General features: G+C 39.5%; 1 long non-coding RNA gene across 1 annotated transcript in view; it reads left to right on the top strand.

Annotated features, from left to right (window-relative positions):
• Positions 1-20,561, top strand: part of LOC107312180 (uncharacterized) — a 46,489-nt gene continuing 25,928 nt past the window's right edge. The window contains exons 1-3 of the long non-coding RNA XR_014944914.1: positions 1-5,499; positions 16,949-17,194; positions 17,972-18,110. This is a non-coding gene — a long non-coding RNA (uncharacterized LOC107312180). The remainder of the gene's footprint in view (positions 5,500-16,948; positions 17,195-17,971; positions 18,111-20,561) is intronic.

The raw sequence follows: 20,561 nt of genomic DNA, 5'->3' as shown, positions 1-20,561 counted from the left end.
GTTGGGGTCTGCTGAAAAGAAAAATGAGCTGGCTGTATTGTGGGGCTCAAATAGCTGTAATCTGCAGACAGAGTTTATTGATTGTTTCCCTCCCTTTCTTCCCTAGAAGCCCAGCTTTTCTGGAAGAAAGTAAAGGATGAGCACAGGAAATATGCTGACATTTGGAAAAGGGCTAAGATGTTCAACACATCTGCCATAAATGAATGCTCACCATGAAGTAGTGCACCCTCATAAAAATAATGCAGCTAAGTGTTCCAGGGATAAGAGAGTTCCTTCATGTATTTAAGGAAAGGAGTTGCTTCATCCAAAAAGGTCTGGACACCTTGAAGCATTCTGGTATCTCTAAGGAGGAGATGGTTCACCTTAGGGCTGCCTTGACTTTGCATGGTGCTTGATGTTCCATGAGGTCCCTTCCAGTTCAAGCCATTCTATGATTCTATGAAGTGCTTTCACATTCAGCAACACCAGTAGGGTGCTTGTTCTCAGAGTGGGCAAATAATCTGTATATTGACTTGGAAATACAGGTGAGTGTTCCTCCACTTTAAGAATAGTCAAGATTAGTAAGTGGTGTGAAGGAAGGAACTTGTTTCTTTTAATTGCAGCATAAGGAGTATCAATCAGAGACACTGTAATTTGGTATTTCATTAGCATGAGGTGCAAGTCTATTGAGACCTTACTATTCCAAGTCCATAAGAAAATGGGACAGCAAAGACTTTAGGAGTATGGCAGAACAACACATAGCCTGTGCTGAGAAGCCAAAGGGAGCAATCTTTCTTGTTTGCTCAACTTGATTAAATAGGATGTATCAGGAGTATTCATGCTGACACGGAAAAGGTGAATAAAGACCTATCATTACCTGTAGAAGTGGAGATTTGACAGGAGATCTGGGGCTGTTGCACAGCATTCTCTGTGAATCAGTATCTGTATGGTCTGAGTATGTCAGTGAACCTGGTAGATCAACAACTGTCACATTTTTTCTTTTTTATTTATTTATTTATTTTTTACAGCAAATAGTATAGTAGATGTGCAACATATCAGAATGCGAATTCAGTACTGTAAACTCTTCCCAACTCTTAATACAGTAAAACACTCAATGAAGATTTGAATCCAGGTTTAAACCTAAACTAATACTTGCTGCTGAAGAGAATTGAAGCTCAGTGATGAGTTGAAGCACAGAAACAATGAAGCATCTCTTCAACTATTTTTTAATTGAAATTTTGTTCTTTTGAAATTCCCTGCTCAAACCTGTGTAACTCACCATCCACTTTTGTTATGAGAGAAGTGATGGTAGTTCAGTAGCTATAGTGCACATCCTCAGCCCCCTGAATCACATGCTGAACTGAAATGCTGAAATAAGCAAGGGTATGGCTTACCTTTTCCTAACCTGTGACTGTATTGTACGAGTGATAATATTGCTTAAACCTAATGTATCAGAAGAAAATGGTTTCATTGTTATCCGATGGAGATCCCATAACAATGCCACAGTGGCAGAGGCTTTAATGAGGAACTGTAGGATTTCAAATGCAAAAGGGATTCATTGCTAGTTCATGACCTCATGAAGAAATCATTACAGTGCCATCAGAGATATGAAGTTGTTATGGGAAAACTATTTCAAAGCAAGTCTAGAAGGACCCTTTTGAAGGTGCTGTTAAGATGTCATTACAATGTAAGGTTATGATGGCAAAATGATTTCGGTGAAACTCTATTATGGTTTAAAAACAAATTAAATGGTATCAGTGGAAGTTATTCCCCTTCAAAACCTAAAGAATTTAAATGGACCTCTCTCTAAACCAAAACAATGGTAAATTAGAAGTTTGGCTGACACTTGATCAGAAGGAGAGTATGAGGGATGTTCCAAAAGTAATGCCTCCTATGTTACTTATTATGTTGGCCTACAACGTCAAAGGCAGATGGTGGTATGACAGTAGAGGCTGAACCTTCTGACACTATTCCATTACATTTTGTTGCTGTGTGACAGCAGTCTGAAAATGGCATCTGATATGGAAGTGCATATGAAGCAATGCGTGGAACTGAATTCCTGCTTGTAGACAAATGGTACCCATTGACATTCACTGACTCTGAGGAGAAGGATTTGGGAGCATCAGTTGATGAAAGACTCAGTGTGAGCCAGCAGTGTGTGCTTGCAGCCCAGAAGGCCAACCATATCCTGGGTTTTATCAAGAAAAGTGTGACCATCAGGTTGAGGGATGTGCTTCTTTCCCTCTGCTCTGCTCTTGTGAGACCTAACCTGGAGTACTACATCCAGTTCTGGGGCCCCTGTCACAAGATGGACATGGAGTTGTTTGAGCAGGTCCACAGAAGAGCCGCGAAGATTATCAGAGCATCTCCCCTGTGTGGACAGGCTGAGGAAGCTGGAATTCTTCAAACTGGTCAAAAGAGGGGTCCAGGGGGAACCTTTTAGCAGCCTTCCAGTACCTGAAGGGGGCCTTACATGAAAGCTGGGAAGGGACTTTTTATAAGGATATGTAGCAACAGGACAAGGAGAAGGGTTTTAAACTGGAAGAGGGTAGATTTACACTAGATATTAGGGAGAATATTAGGGAGAAAATTAGGGTGATGGGACACTGGAACAGGTTGCTTAATGAGACTGTGGATTCCCCCTTCCTGGAAGCATTCACGGCTAGGCTGAATGGGGCTGTGAGCAACCTGGTCTAGAGGTCCCTGTCTATAGCAGGGGGGTGGGAACCAGATGATTGTAGAGGTCCCTTCCAACCCAAAGCATTCTATGATTCTATGACCCTTGGTGAACATTTATGGAGTCCAGACCAGTGGATGTGAGCACCGTGAAGTAGTGGGTGGTGAATTTCAGCAGAGGTGACAGCAAGCAACAGTAGATCACCTCTGCTGGTGCAAGTTTTTATGACTGTAGTATACAGGCTTTTGTTCATCGCTGGCAAAAATGCACAGCTAATGGTGGTGTCTGTGTTGAAAAACAGTGTTTTGTAGCTGAGAATTTGCTTTATCAAGTAGTGTTATTGAAATAGATAGGAGGCATTACTTTTGGAGTGACATACAGAATTATGAATTTTTGCAAGAAATGAAATAAAATTTTGGCTGGAGATACCCAGCTGGAAAATAATGTCATGGAGTTTCTTTAATTTTGTGAATTAAAAAGAAATATCATCCTCACATCAAAGTTTATAATAAATACCATTATTTTGTGTCTTCTTTGCTGTACTGCAAATTAGTCTATTAGCACTTCTTGTTTTTCTTATTGTGTTTCTGACTTGCATTTGTTTCAATAGGGATAGTGATGGCATAGATCTAAAATAAATTAAAATTCTACTGCCACTCCCAGTCTAGAATTTTGAGTGACAACTGAGACTGTCTCTCAAACTAAATAGTCTATTTCAAAACAGTAAAAATCCCCCTACCCAAGACGGATGTCTCACCAGTTATCTGGTTAGTATTTATCTGGTTTAAAATCCAGCCTAGTCTGATCATCTGCTCTATCGCTGGTGCTGGATGGGAACCAAATATACTTTTAGAAGTTGTTTTGGATGTTTGTACCCCACTACCGAATAATTAGAATAGTATTTTCACTAAGAGGAATGCATTTCTGAAGTACTTCTGAGATATCAAAAAAATCCAGATATTCTTCTGCTGTTTTAATTTTTTTATTTTATTTTCAGTGAATAGCTACCTATCTGTTGTCCAAAAATTCAGCTAGATCTGGCACAATACCAAAGACTTAAAATTGGGGCTGCATGAATGTTGTGCCATTTGGGTGCTCACTGCAGCTTGGAAGAGGATATTCAGCACCATGCTGCAAAATCTAGAGTAGAGATCAAACCCTTGAAAAACAGTTTTCCTCACAAAAATCAATCTCTTTTACACTTGTTTGATTCACATCTTTTGCACCTCCTTTGCAGACACTGTTACGTTGGTGCTCACTTTTTTCGTGGAACACATGCCATTTCTGTACAATGACAGCAACAGAATGTTGTATTAGCAAATGATTCATGAGCTCTAAATTTCCCATTTCAGACAAACTAGAAATTATAGATTTTAAAAATGATTTTGGTATTAAAATCTGTGGCCCAGCTATCAGTTCATCAGTCAAATAAACACCATCTAATATGATAAAGGATAGATTTTGTTTTCGGATGTGTTACATATGCAGAGTAAACAAGCTCTCCTACACTTAATAAGGAAAGTCTCTCTGCAGTATTATAGAAACACATTATATCCCAAAATCAAGTGTCCCAAATTCTGCCATCCTTGTTCTTTTCAACATTTTAATAAGTTCAAAACTTGTTTGTCCTCCTTGGAAGAATGCATCAATCTCTGTTGTCTCTGATAATGAGGAGTTTATTTTGGAGAATTGGATATCACAGTTACTGTGAAAAACATTGCAGGGAGACATCTAGAAATCTCTGAGTATGAGCAGCCTGCATGCTGCCAGTTTAGCTCTGCCTTTGATAGAATTGAGTTGGAGGTGATAATTCTTCCTGAGCTAACAATTCCTGATGATTACTTGGATACCTGTGTTACAATCCTACTAAGGTGGATGCTGGGAGTATGTACAGCCTGAGGCACTGTTCAACACAGAGTCTGCTTGTATACATGCATGTCATACAACATCTGAGATTCTGTGAGAGGTGGAGTACAGCAAAACATGGGACAAACTGTCCCTGTCACATCTGCAGATCATGTTGCTATTCACAGGTCACAGCCCTTGCATGAGAACAGGTACCTACAAAGATGTTTTTCAGATGCTTTGTCTGTGAGCAGTAGTTTTATAGTTACAGCACTTGACAGGGAACTGAATTTTTCATTTTGGGTTTAACTTGGATGAGAATGTTCAAATTCCATGTCTCTATGTCTCTGCAGAGTGCACTGCAGTACCTGTGTGGTGCTTCCATATGGTTACTCTGGGCTTCCACAGTCATTTTACAGGTGTCAGGGTTGTTGGATGAGAAGGGATGTGGGTATCAGGCCTTGGACAATGTCTGTCTGTAGACTGTGAATGAAAGAGGTGCCATTGTATGGTAGTTTATATTTCTGTGATTAGCCAACTTACTGCTGTCCTTCCCTTCTTTCACTGCATCCAGCTTGATGGGCCAGTGGCACACACAGATACATACAAAAAGTTTTTAGCCTTCTAAGTTTTGTTCTGCTTCCTTTTTATTCCAGAATCATCCTTCACATCTTGAACTCTTCTGATTTGATAGTGATTATTGTCTTTGTTTAATCAGTGAATTTCATGACAACTGTCCTTCTTTAATCTCTTCCAGAAGTAGCTAATGGAGATACTACACAGGATCTGTCAAATTAGATAAATGTACTCTTAATGAAGTCTGTGAGTTGTCTCTCTTTAGCTTGGTAATGTCCCTTTCAAATGAACATGGAAGAACATGCAGATGAAGTCAAATCTCTGTTGAATGGTTTGTGGCCAACTGGACAGACTTCCCAGAAATCCTTTCATCTGCCAGCTGCAAGAGCGTTTTCCCATGTGATGCTGAAATATACATAAAGGTGAGTGCCTGTTCTTTGCTACAAAGTCAGAACATTGCAATTGTTTTGAAGAATAATTGGTTCCATTCCGATAATCATTACTTTCCTATCTATTTCTTTGTTGGTGATTTAGTGGAATATTGTCTTGATACTCAGTCTGACCATTGCAATTTGACTAATGTTTTTACAAAGAATAGAATAAATACAAGTAGAGATTTCTTTAAAAGGAATAAAGTTGAGTAGAGTGGGGAGAGAAAGATCTTATATAGTGTAAGAAATCGATAACAAAATTAACTCTAGGAAATACTGATATCTCTTTGTTATGGATCAGTTCTTAAAGCATTTCGTGCAATTTATTGCATTTTATAGTAATAGCTGTAGTCATGCTAAACATCATTGGCATGAGTGATTATCTGATGGAATTTCAGAGTTTCTGGATTTCCAAGTGTAAGAAGCCATGCTTTTTACATTACTGTCTCAAAGTTTGCTGAAATGGAGACACACAGGAGATGGACAAGTCCGGGAGCTACAAAAGGGAGATAAGATACTGATCAATGGCCCTTGAGTGGTCTTTTTGTGTTGGCCTATCTCAAGGAAGATGGCCATCCCTGAGGACTAATGGCCCTTAAGTGGTCTTTCCTGTTGGCCCATCTCAAGGAAGATTGACAGCTCTGAGGAAGTCACAAGACTCTGACCCGAGCCGTCCCGAAATCTCTGGAAGGCTGGAAAGAAGGATAAAAAGGGCACGGACAAACCACGGTTTTGTGGGCATCTAGGTATCTGACCTCAGATCCCTCCACCGTTGTCCTACTGCTGCCTATTATCTCTTCTGGGATTGCTGCTCGAGACTCTGCTCCGAGGGACCTCGCTGCCCGAGACTCTGCTTCTAGAGACCACGATACTCTGACCATCTTTTCTGCGATTCACCGATCTGCTGCTTGCAGCCTGCTACTCCGTTGCTGCTCTCCCCTACGCTTATTTTGCCCCGGACCAACGTTAACAACGTGCTACGGGACGCTGCTGCATCCAGGAGGTGACTATTCCCCGCTTTAACGTAATTCTTGCTCTTTTCTACCTTTTTCTATCGCCTACTTTCCCTTCCCCATCCCCTCAATTGTCTATTATTTCCAATAAACTGGTCGGATCAACATTTGAATGCTCTTCTTCTTAATCTCACGCCGGGCATAACATTATTAAAAGAACCTTTGCCTCACTCCTAAATTGGAGCGAGACACCAAGGTCTTGACTCTAAGTTTTTTTTTCATAATTATTGTTTTTTGAAGCTATATATGTTTACAAATATGCAAATGACCTTCAGTTGGCAATTGGTTAATGAAAAGTCAAACTCTTTGGTGAACACAAGTCTTTATCATTTTAAAAAAGCATTGTAAGTTTGGAGGAAGGAGCACCTTTGTGTTAATATTATCTGTAGCTTTTGAGGAAGAAAAATAAGATACACAGTTTTGTTACGTTTTGTTTCACTCACACAGTGATCAGACATGAATCAAACCTTTCCAAACATATTTTCATGACTACAATGTACTGTTTCAAAGGGTTGATTCTAAACACATCTCATTTTAAAATAAAAAGTTGGTTGTATGCTTTCTCCCTTCCTAGGACTTTGTACTTACAAAATGTCATTGATTTAGAAATATATATATTTAATACTAGATTTACATTGAAAAAAATATTAAAATACATAAACATTTCTGCTTGCTCCATTGTGACAATGCTACATTTTACTTTAGCTGATTCTTTTCTGAATATTTGTTTCTGGGGAGAACAGCTGGGTTTTAAAGATATTTCAGGAAGTCCTTATTTCATAGCACAGTTGCAAGTAGGTACTTCCTTTTTCATTTTCCCAGTATCCTTCGTCAGTGAATTTAGATGGTGCCCTCTAGAAAAACAAGGAAGAAAACATCCTTCTGAAGAAATGGGCACCACACAAACTTAAACAAAATCTGTCACATAGAAAATACAGGATCCACAACAACAAATCATGTCCAGAAGAAATTGATTTAGTTAACAAAAATGAGAAATGTAAGCCAGGTGTGTTTAAATACGTATTGTACAAAGTTAAACCAGACAAAATTAGGGAAACATTTTCAAGAGTGGCCTATCAGAGATAAAGAGGTGTAAATGAGTAGAGTTCTTTTACACTTTCCTCTGTGTTGCTATTATTAATAATATTACTACTAGTATTTTTAGTTACTATTACTACTACTAATATTAAGTTCTCTCCTGGAGTACTTATGCCTTGAAGTATAACACTTCAGAAGAAGATAAAAACAATCTATATTTTAGAAATAATTTCCTGTAGTTGTTGCTTATGTTCATAGTGGCAGAAATCTGCATACTCTGAGGGAAAGTGTCAGCAAGAGCTTGAGAGAATATAGGTATGTGTCTGGGTAGCATGGAAGTCATACAACAGGTTTTCAAAACCATCACTGCCCAGAGGATCCACATGCATGTGTACTATGGGCTGAGATTTACTGCATCAAGAAGGAAAAAAATTACAAAGAACCATAACAAAAAGTTTTAGATAGTAGTTTTTTAATAGAAAGAGATTGTGTAGCTATTTATATGAGGAAAAGCTGCTGATATTCTGCTTGGGCTGACAGGGATAATAAGGGTGGTAACAGTTCTAAGCACCATTCATAGACTGGGGTTGAGTCTCACTAGGAAGTGAAGGAGTGACATAATTTGGACAAACTTACAGGAAAGAAGAACAAAGATCTTAACAGAGACAGGGAATCAGAGAAAAGGAAACGTGCATGAATTAGAAAAAACTCTGGGTTAAAATGGCTAGGTGTCAGAATTAGCAGTATCCATGAGAGTGAGAAGTATCCATGGGAAAATGTGAGAGAAGCTGAAGGGCAGAAGGGGGAACAGAGTGCAAAAGTAGGCTGTGACTCAGCAGCACAGAATGACCAGAGCAATATGTGAGAAGGGGTGAAATAGTGGAAATCAGTAAGGAACACTTTGAGTAGGATGGGGCCAATGGACTAGAAGATGTTTATGACAGCTAAATCATAGGTTTTGCAGAGAATTATTACAGCATTTTGACAGTGCTCAATCCAGACAAAACTGAACTTTCTTTGCTTTCTAAATTGCAGGTAATTCCATTAATTAAAAGCCTTTTTTAATAGAAATGGGTTAAGACACTTAGATGTTCCTTACAAACAACCCCCTTCTCCCAAGTCTGAATCTCTTCCTCTGTAAATTCAGCCCTAAATGATAAAGGTTTGAATATTTATTTAAGTATGAAAACACATCTATGATTTTTATCGTCTGTTCACCTTGTTTTCTGTATCTTATTATTTCTGTATAAATTTTGATGCTATTATTTCTTCCATCAACTGCAAATACACTTTATCCTCAGAAGAATTGTAGATTAGACAATTTATTTTCTTTATGAAATAGCAGAATTGAAGACCCAAAATTAAGTTTGTTTAAAAGTTCATGTTGAGTGAGTTCTAGATTTCTAAACAATGAAAGTGGATATTATTAGCTCCCCTGCTGTGCCTTAGCTGATGTCCTGTGGTTCACCTGACTTGATTTGTGCTAGGAATCTCCAAATCCAACTACAGTGTCCAAGTTTCAAACAAAACAGGTAATATTCTTTTCTTGTCTATTGTGGAATGAAAAAAGAAAAAACAAACCATAATGAAAGAGCAAAACTGTTGTGTACACTGCTAGGTTAGAAATACTATGAGAAGATGTTGATGTATGGAGCAGGAACTGTCAAATCAGAAGGCACATCCCCTTAGTGAGTCATGGAGATTTGTTGATTTAAAAAAACATTATATGTTAATGAAATGTTTTATGAGCCTTTTAACCAAACTTCTAGGAGTTTTCTCTACTTTTCTGAAGTCCTGCAGTAAAACATGAAGTGTTGGGAGCAACTTCTTGAAGATGCATCCTCTACATAACTGCCTGAAAATCTAAAAGAATCTAATCTGTATGAATGTTATTTGAGAGAAGTGAAAAAGAAACACTTTCCTCTTTCAAGATGTTTTAATGTATTTCTATCACATCATTCCTTCCTCATCTCTCACAAGCTGAAGTATCTTATTTAAAATGTCCTCAAATGAAAGAATTCCTATTGGCAATCTTTGTTACCCTACAGTCTTCCACCATATCTTTTTGGAGATGACATGTACTGAGTGTAGTGATCAAAGCACCTGCGCACCATGCATTAACACAGTGGTATAATGACATTTTCTGGTTTGCTTGCTACACCTTTTCAGTTAATTCCTTTCCCTAATAATATTTTCTTCATCTAACAATTGCTGGCCGCTGAGCTATCTTCATGCAGAGAACTGTCCTTATGAAGTGTTCATAAAATGTACGACTTCACTGAGGAGCTTTTACTGCCTTTTTGATACTTCTCAATAAACTTATCCTATTGGCCTCAGTTGTGCAGAGTATGAGGCAAGATGGGCCTTACTCAGAAAGACCATTCTTATGTTATGTTCTTGAGCAGCAGTAGTTAATATATAAGCTGTCAGTATATTACTTTTGTTTTTCCCATGCATTTATGGTTGTGCATTTATCAACGTTGCAGTTCAGCTGACAATCCACTTGAGACTGAATCCTAGTACAAAACTAAATTCTACACCTACTTGTTGTATTGGATTTGTATCCAGTGCTCTGCTTTCTTCTAGATCCAACCACTTTATCTAGCATGAAAATCGTCATCTGCAGTTCCCAGTTTCTCTGAGATCTTTCCAAAAGTTGGAAACATTTTCAGTACCAAAGCTAATGTAACTAAACTACAACTTGCAGAGCATAGATTTTTACGGACATGCGGATGAGTTCAGTCAGGGCTGGTCTTTTCAGGCGCTCTGCTGAGACTCAGCCTTGAAGCCACTCTTAAACAGTTTCCACTCTGCAGAGAAATACTGCAAAATGGAAATCTTATGTATGATGGACAGTAACACACTGTAAGAAGCCATGCTTTTTACATTACTGTCTCAAAGTTTGCTGAAATGGAACAAGTCCGGGAGCTACGAAAGGGAGATAAGATACTGATCAATGGCCCTTGAGTGGTCTTTTTGTGTTGGCCTATCTCAAGAAAGATGGCCATCCCTGAGGACTAATGGCCCTTAAGTGGTCTTTCCTGTTGGCCCATCTCAAGGAAGATTGACAGCTCTGAGGAAGTCACAAGACTGACCCGAGCCGTCCCGAAATGTCTCGAAGGCTGGAAAGAAGGATAAAAAGGGCACGGACAAACCCCGAATTTTGGGAGAGGTTTTCTGACACCAGATGCCTCTCTACGCGAGCGCCTGCATGCTGAAGAAGATGGCTGCATGCTGAAGAACCTTGTTGGGCATCTAGGTATCCGATCTCAGATCCCTCCACCGTTGTCCTACTGCTGCCTATTCTCTCTTCTGGGATTGCTGCTCGAGACTCTGCTCCGAGGGACCTCGCTGCCCGAGACTCTGCTTCTAGAGACCACGGTACTCTGACCGTCTTTTCTGCGATTCACCGATCTGCTGCTTGCAGCCTGCTACTCCGTTGCTGCTCTCCCCTGCCCTGGACCAACGTTAACAACGTGCTACGGGACGCTATTGCATCCAGGAGGTGACTATTCCCCGCTTTAACGTAATTCTTGCTCTTTTCTACCTTTTTCTATCGCCTACTTTCCCTTCCCCATCACCCTAATTTTGGCATTCGTCACTCTCCCTTCCCCATCCCCTCAATTGTCTATTATTTCCAATAAACTGGTCGGATCAACATTTGAATGCTCTTCTTCTTAATCTCACGCCGGGCATAACATTACTAAAAGAACCTTTGCCTCACTCCTAAATTGGAGCGAGACACACACACCAATCATTTAACTAGTTTGTTATTGTTTTGTCTTTTTTTTATTTTTCCTGAACACTTTGATCATTACTGGTGACCACTGGCTGGACTTCTAGTTCTGTGCTGGGAAAGAGGCGAGTTTTTTGTTTGTTTGTTTGTTTTTCCCATAATTTTCATGTTTTTAAAAGGTTACTTCCATAATCACTTTGACTTTCCTTGACATCATTGTTTGGCATTTAAATATTTAATTTATTCTCTTTCTCATTTCCCTTATTTGGACAAATCTTCTATTTTCAGTGGAACACCTCATTTTAAACCATTCTTTGGTGTATCCACATGTGGGCCTGGGATAAGAAGACTTCTAAAATCTTTTTGCTGAGTATTGTGATTTGACTGTGATGTCTTGTAACAGTTTCCATTGCTGTGTACAAGCACTTTATCCTTCAGCTGCCACTTTTATTTTGGCTTTAATGGCCATATTTATTTCTATACAATTCCCTATTCCCAGCCTCAGTGCTGCAGTTTCTTTTTTGCTCTTACTTGGAGGCTGAAGATTACTTTGTTATTATAGAAGACTTCTTTGACAAAGACTTCATGAACAGAGTTCATGCTCATCCAAGACTACACCGAGGTTATTGTCTTTTTTTGTATCGAGTTTTGGCCAGAATTTTCATCAGTGTCAGAGTTTTATCTTTTCACTGGTGCCCACAGTCTGCTTCAGGTAGTGAGAAAAGCCAAAGGCCTCTGAACTGGTTCTTCGTCTAGACAGAGGTTGCACGGGAAACAGCTCTGTGGTGGTGTGCAGTCAGTCTGGTCATGGGAAAGTGAGTTGGAAGATGATAGCGGTCCAAACAGCCACAACTGATTTATTTCCTCCCATAGCTGTGAACTGACATTCTTCAGTAGTTCCTTTGCTAGCCATGACTATGATGTAGCACATGGACACGATGCATATGATGAATACTGAAGGCACATGTACAAACTGCATGTAGTCCAAGAGCCATAAACTCTTCCTCCTGGCTTTAGAGGTAAGCCTTATTTGTCCTTGGGATCCACACTTGTGGCTGTGGCCATGGAAGAAATGCAGTTTCTTATCCCTGCAGGCCAGTGACAATTTCTAGCCCTTTGAAATGTGGAGGATATTGTGACTCCTTTACTGATAGATCTGTTCTTGGACTGTCCCTTGGCTTGGATTATTCTGTGGTAGATAAAAAATATGACTTCTTATAGGGCCATGAGTTCCCTGAATCAGGGAATGTCTTTTCTGAATAATTGGACATCACTTAATAGGCATCACTGCAAATGCATTAATAGTGTAACACCCTCTACTTCATCCTTTTGACCTCATCTACATCATGTATATTTATTCTTTCCACTGATAAAAACATTAACCTCTTATCTTGCCTTAGGTTCACATATTCATTCACTATTTGAAAAAAACAGAGAGTGAGGAAGGAAGGAAGGAAGAAAGAAATGTAGGGGGGAGGGAAGGAGGGAGGGATAGAGGAAGAGAGGAGCTTTTAGCATTCTGTATCTGAGCTGCCTGATGTAATGTGTTAGAGGATATAGGTGCCAGTAATGTGCAGAGAGCTTGAAAAATGACCAGACAGTGCCAAGCCCACAGTGCATGTTGTCAAGAGGGCTAACAGTATAATAAATCAACCTGTCTCGTGTCAAGGGTCAGGTGGTTTGATGTTCAAAGCTATTCAACCAGCCTGATCCAGCCAGGCATATGCTATTCATTTCTGAGCCTCTAGCACTATTATGATACTGGGATCACCATGAAGCAGTGCCAGCCCTGTGGTTCTTTGGTCTTTAAGTCAAGATCCCAAAGGGGAAAATTATCCAGGAGAAGAGAGCAAAGTGCTGCTTAGTCTCAACTCTTATGCTTTCCTCATAATTATTTTTTCAGAGCAGCACTGAGAAGAGCATGGAAAACCATGTCAGATGGATTTTTCCTATGCTTTCTGTATGTTTAACCTTTCTCATCTGAGCAAGCCATATGGGCCCACCATGGCGGGTGGGGACAACAGGCTCTGCCTCCTTCTGTTTTTGTGACCATGTACACACTCGAAAGAAATGCCATATTTTGAGTAAGTGGAGGATGCCAAGCACAGTATAATTATACAATCCACTCCAGTCACAGCTAATGTATCCTTCTTCTGTGGTGTTTAGAGGGGCTGGAGGGAGGAGACCCTGTCTCTGGCCTGCCAAGCTAGAAGGAGGGTCTTTCCACATGTGTCTTAACCTGTGTCTGCAGGGCTGGATAAATGCAGGGAATCTGCTGTAGGCACTGCAGGCCAATCTGAAACTTACATGTTCAGGATCTTTAATTAGCTTCGCTAGTTGGGAATATGCAAGGAGAAAGGTTAAAGCAGCAAATTAGGCTAATTACAGGCAGGAGGTCCCAGGAGTTCAGATCAAGTGATCTTCCCTGGCCCTAATCTCTGAGAGGGAAGCATTTTACACTGTACTGTCTCTGCCAGTGCCACAGGGCTGCTGCTTTCCCAGATGCCCACCATGAATTCATCCTGGCTCTTTTGCTCAGGGGGCAGATTACTGATACAGACCTGTGTGAGTTGAGGCACAAGGTACAATTTCCCCTCAGTGTCTTTGAACTTTAATAGTGCTAACTTCAGAACACCACAGGTCTGCAATTATAAAACACTGTGTCCCAAATTATCATAGAATGGCCTGGGTTGAGAAGGACTTATCTCTAAGCAACTTCATTTCTAATAGCCTCTTCCCGTTGTTGTGGAAATTCTCCTGCACATTTTTCTCCTCTCCCACTTCTTCATCAGTGTGCTGTTATTTCTAGTGTTATACAAATTAGAGTCCAAAATATTGAAATTAAAATGTCATGGTGGAAGTTGGGTCAAAGGACAAAGCTGAGGTACTGAAACATCCAACTGTCAGAGGCAAACTGACATGAGGACCAATGGCGTGGAGCAAAAATGGTGGCAGAGATATTACACAGCAAGATTTTGTGGCATTTAACAAATTCTTGAAGAGTAGTTGTGTGAATTCTGTATCTGCAGATATAGAGGAAATTTCAGAGGGAATCTGTTGTGGTCCAAAGAGTAAGAAAAAACAAAACACATCAGAAACCCAAAAGAAAATCAGAACTCCAACCCCCAAGACCCAGAACAGTGAACACCCATCAAGACTATAAAACAATTAAGTTCAAACAGTGCCTACAGGGAAGATTAAGTGTGAATCTTTAATTATAGTAGACTGTGAATTTGGTTAGGTTGTTTCCAGAATTTTTCTCACAGTTTTGTTAAGTCCTATGTCAAAGGCTTATTTTGCTCAGAGGAGCATATGTCTCCTACATCTCCAGTGTGCAACTAAGTCCACTTTTACTAGCTCCTTTCCCCATCCGCAGTGCATGATAATGCCTGAAGCCTTTACAACTTTGTCTTTGGGCAATGTATAAAAAGTCATTTGTATAAATAAGTGATTATCAGCAGAGTGCCTCACTGGAGGATCAAAGTGTGAGACAAAAGACAAAATACAGATTTGATCAGTTCATGACTGTATGTACATAGCTAAGATTTACAGTATATATATATATATATTCAAATTATAATGCCTGTCAAATTATAATACTGTCACTGTTAAACACTTCTGAAAATCCCACCTACATATTCCAGTAGGAAATTATGCAAAGACAAGGTGTTATGACAGGGAAGACTGCTCTACCTGCAGTAGTTTAAGCAGTGTAACAATAAAAATAGAACAATAGATTGTATAAATAGAGCAAGGAAACAAACAGTGAAGGCAGAGGTCAGAAAGGACCACTTGATGTAAAAATAAAGTATATTCTTTGGGTATAGCAGTTAAATCAGTACTTGTGATAGCGGAGCTGGACTGTATTGTCAAGTCAAACTCAGACAGTGGGAAAGGGTGTCATCTCAGAGACTGAAGGAGAAAACTATGCATTAGAATGTGGAAAGAAAATATAAGGGAAGAAAATGTTCAAGGTGTGAAGTACTATTTCTGCCAGTGGTTAACTGAGGTGAAATCTTTTAAGGTTTTCACCCTTCCCATTGAAATGTGAGGCTGTCATAACATGATATGTTGTCTTTGGCAGCAAAGCTGGCTAGAAATTTCCCGAGATCCACAACCAATTCACTGCTACATGCATTTGTTAGTAAATGCATATGTCTCTGTGCTGCCCACAGGTGACTCAGATGGTCTGCAGTCAAAACAGCCATTCAAACTTGTTCAGTCTGAAAAAACAAAGGCTCTCTGACATGAACCTGTTTGGAAGTTGAAATAGTGTTGTAGGCCACAACACATGAGCCTCAGTGATGAACCGGGATAACATCTGGTAACAACAGAAGATTTGTGCAATCTTCCACTTCACTAGTTCCACTCATACAGCTGTATTTACAGTCTTTGGGATAACAAATCCCACCCGTCCTGATATTAAATGCATAATCCCTGTCATGTAATATAAGTACTTGTTTGTATATGGGGAAATATATTGACTATACACATTTTTTTACTCGGTAAGTGGGGAATTGCCACCAATAAAAAATGTTTCTTCAAGATTCCTCTCATGCCAGATTGATTAGCTTCACAGAATGAAAATGTTTGTTGTTTCCTTCAGAAAATGCATGGGTGCGTGATTAACCTGATAGAGAGTAGCAGAATAAGAAAAGTAAAAGACATTTAAGTTTTCAAAATGCTCTGGACTGTTATTATAACTAATATAATATTCCAGTGTTCTGAATAAACCTAATACAGCTGTCCCTCCATTCAATTTGTGTTTGTTGAAGCTATGCTTACTTAAGCTATCATAAAACAAAATACAAATGCTAATTAATTAAGAGTTGTGCATTACTATGATTGACAGTTGTTATGGTTCTTAATGTAGTAGCTGTGGGTAGTATCTTGATCTACAAGAAGGAAGTGACTGCCATCAAGCAACCTAAAACTAAGCATGGACTCTGCAGCACCTTGTACACAGTCAGGCAGAAGAACATGAGGATTTTCAGGGCTATTCAACAGTTGAGATAATGTAAAGAATAAAATCACCACAAGAATCCTTAACAATGCATTAGAGTTATTTCCTATGATATTTTTATGGTCTTATGATTTTTGATCGTTTTATTTAAATATTTAGTGCAATTTGTTTTAGTTTGTTTTTCATGCTCCTAATCCTTTCAAGATCAGGTGCTGAGCAATGAGGATAATTGGGGATTAGTGGCTGGCTGCTGGTATTAATGCACTGAGTTATAATGAGACATCTGCAATATTTTTCCAGTGCGTAACAGCCAGTTGACCCTGTAGACCATGGGTAACGAAGAGCAGAACTGCGCATTTTGTGGCCATCAGCAGCAGTGTGGGGGTGGCATTGTACCCAGCGTATGTAAAGAGAAAATATTTTTCCATTCCTCTATAGTCTTTGTCTTACCAAATTATTCAGGCAGCTGTTTGCCCAAGCAGCCTGTTACTGCACATTGTGTGACGCACTCCAAACAGCAATTATTGATGTGATTTAGTCCAATAAACAGATATTTTTGTTTCTGAGCAATGTTGCAATTTGTTACAACAAAGCAAAAACTTGCAGGTTTCTACCCAGTCCGGGGAAGGGAAAGTTTGGTGGCTGTGTGGTTTTCCAGTATTTCTCCCATTATGCCCTTGTTTTCTGCAGGAAAGTGACCCAGAGAAGAGGGATTAAAGAACCTCTGTATCCTCTTTTGCCTGAACAGTGTGAGCTGCTCTGGGGAATGGTCAGCTCTGCCCTTCAGACTGCAATTGCATCCAGCTGTGTGTGCTTCGCAGGTTTCTTGTTCACTGGGTGATCTTGAAGTGGCCTTGCTAAAAGCTCTCTGCCATTTCCAAAGGAGATAAATCTACCTAGAGCCCTGGGAAGCAGAATTGCTCTTCTTTTTTGAAGGTGAGAACCTGACCTGAAGATCTCAGAGGCCTCTTCAAACAGATGGTGCTGATTTTTCAGAGGCAGAGCCGCAGCTTCTGAAGCAATGCAGTGCTATGCAGTCCTGGCATCTTGTGGTGCCCAGTCCCAGCACACAGATTCACAGGGTCCATGCTTATGTCCACAGGGATGAAAGTTTGCTCACTGAGCCAGGCTCGCTGAAAGAGCGACAGAAGAGGAAATATGTGTGAATTTGGCCAGGCATGTCCTTGCCTTTAGGAAACAGAGAAACCTCTAAGAATAAGTGCTAGAGGTTTGTGGTGACAAAGAGGGAAAGACTGGTAGAGATTTAGGTGAACCAACAGGTAGAGGTTTATAGAAACTGAGCATTATTATATGTTCGTTTGTTCACCTGGAAGTTTTCCTGGGGAAGATTTTGATTCTTATCAAAATCCTTTTCTTATTGATTTCTTTTTGTATTTACAGAATTTTAATAATGTAAAGTCTTATTTAAAAAAACGTTACAGAAAGTTTTGAAATCTTAATTAACCAGTTTATCCTCCTGGAATATCAAAAATATATTTAAGATATGTAAGCAGTAGTACATGCTGATTGATCATTTAGTTTTCCTCCAGGTCCTAATTTCTCAAAAATATTAGATATTGAATCTTTATCTTTTCTATGACTAGGAATTATTAATTTTTTTCAAGATTGGAAAGTGTTGGGTTTTTTTTTTTTTCATTTTTGTTCTTGTTTTGAACCTCTCATCATGTGTTCCTGTCAATTACCATTTCCTAGGCACTGAAGGGCCAGTAGTGAACTGGCAGTGATCATGACAGAGCCCCTCATCACTCCAGCCCTCAGCACATGGGCCCAGGTGTCATGGATGATATGCTCTGCTGAGGAAGATCACAGTGATCTTGATATGATGGTGCAGGTACAACTTTTCAAGCATTCTTTTTCAGAGGATGGTAATTCACCTCATGGCAGCTCTTGTGGTGTCATCATTGTTTTTGGTTGGCATGGGAACAGAGCCTTTTAAGTGCTTCTCTTAAATGATTTTGGTTTGTGATGAAAAATCTTGGGTTTTCAAACTGGGCTGTCTCTCCCATAAGAACTGACTAATAGCCTTGCATCTTGAATCCCTCACTAATTAAAACTTCACCTAAACAGATGTCTTTTCCATACAATTGAATTTCGGCTCTGAAATAAGCAGCATATTTTGATGAGATTTAATGTCACGGAAGTGATCTGACCAGCTCCAGATATCCAGATATATACTTTAGATATGTGCAGATAGTTTTGACTGCCTAGAAAGAACCACCTAGTAGACAGAGAGGATTTGGCAAAAGCAATTATCTTTTGTCTCAGTTCAGTTTCAAACCATTTGTGAGGATTCAAGATCATGCTTTGGTAAAATAAACAGATATGGCCTAAACTGCAGCAAGAAACTGAATTTTAAACGACAAATATATCTATGTATTGTTTGTGTTGCAGTGAAAATTAATATTACACTGCTAGAGAATTCTGTCCACTTCTGTAACAAATGAAAAAGAGAGAGAATTATAGGAGATTATATTCTGTGGAGCAATGTGACTAGTGAGGCAGAACTCGATCCACAATTGCCAAGTTACAACCTGATAATACTCTATCAATTCTGCACGATACCAATCCAGGACAGTGCTTCATAATCTGAGCAATTACTTCAAGCGATTCAGCAGAGCCCCAAGATCTACTGTATCAAAAGCAGCAGAAAGATCCATCAGCAGGAGTACTGTAATTTAACTTGAATCAGCAGCTGGTGATAAATCATTTGTGACCTTAAGTAAAGCAATCCCAGGACTCTGGTACTCCCTGAAGCCAAACCGAAACTTCTCATATAATCCATTCACTGACAAAATTGCTACTAGTAAAAGGGCAACCACTTGCTTCAGTCCTTCCCTTCCTTGTATTCCAGGAAAGAGGGCTAGTTCAGTTATTGCCAGGTAGAACAGAGTCCTATAATATAAGATAGGGGAAGCTTTTACCATTTCTACTAACAAAGAACAGCTGCAAATTTCAGCAGATCAGGAGACTTGCAGCAAGCAAAGAGTCATTAACCAAGTTAGCTATAAATGAAGTGAAGCACTGAAAGAGTGTCCGCAAGCAGCCATATGGGCCAAGAGTCAAAACTAGGAGTAATGGAGCATGATTGCTTTCCCAACTGTGTGATCTCAGCAAGAAGCAAATACAAATGTATAACACTTGCACATACAGGCTCTGGTAGCATAATTATCAGCCACAGCACTGAACAGTCGCAGCTGATTAGAAATTCACTCTGTACTTGCTGAATTCCTCACAGTAGGCAGCTGAAAGATTGTGCACAAGGAGTGATTTGTGGTTCAAAATATGATCAATAGCACAAAATAAGGCTTCAGGTCTGTTTTTCCTCATTAATAACAGGACAAGAATACATAGACTTGGCTGGATCAAAAGCAATGTGCTGAGACTCTACATCATCTCAGTGCTTCAGGAGACTAATTTCTGAACTAAACAGTCTTTGAAATGATTCCACATCACGAGCTTCCGTCCCTACCTTAGTCAGGTCCTGTGATCACCAGGCAGACAAAGACAGGCACAGAAAACTGAGGACAAATCAGGAGCTTCACAGACTGTTTTTAATTGGGGGAAAACAAAAGAAAAAATATCACAATTTGTACAAGATGGTGAGGTGGATTCATTTTATGTGTAATAAACTTTGGTTCTCATTTATTCTAACTGTCCTGGAAGATCTTCTAGAGACTAACATGAGAGATACAAGACAAATTACAAATTTTTTATCCCTTTCACACAATTTGTCATGTTACGGGCATCAACACGGGACTAACTTGACTCTACCTTTAATACAGGTCATCTTCTAGTAGTCATCTTATTATGCTACAGTTTTTAAGTTGGACTGCCCAAACAGTTAAAATATTTTCCTGGTAATAAAGGAAATATCAAACCAATTCTCATGCTAGATATAGTGGAAACAAAGCAAAGAAATAGAGAATAATAATAATAATAAAAGTACCACCACTCCCAAAGAGTCATTGATTTTATACTGACTGCATCTAGGCTGATTTTTAATGGTCCAGGTCCAGGACTCCATTAGTGTTTAATAAATGATATCCTACCTGCACAATACATGTGAAGCTCCCATTGATTTCAACGTGAGCTCTTGGTGCAGACTGATGGCAGGATATTCCTGTGACAGAGATGAATTTTCCATTAGAACAAAATGAGGAAGGCCTGTCTCAGTCAGCAGAATTCACAGCAACAAGAAATGTTCCTTGGGGGCTCAGTGAAAGATGCCCATCCTGGGTGGTGGAAAGTAAATTGGGTGGGAAGCGGTGAGGCATACTTGGAT

This window comes from Coturnix japonica, chromosome 3 (genome assembly GCF_054131305.1).
Source record: "Coturnix japonica strain WE chromosome 3, WE-NBRP24, whole genome shotgun sequence".
Taxonomy (NCBI): Eukaryota; Metazoa; Chordata; class Aves; order Galliformes; family Phasianidae; genus Coturnix; species Coturnix japonica.
The sequence above is the reverse complement of the archived record's forward strand: the minus strand, read 5'-3'. Positions and strand labels throughout refer to the sequence as shown.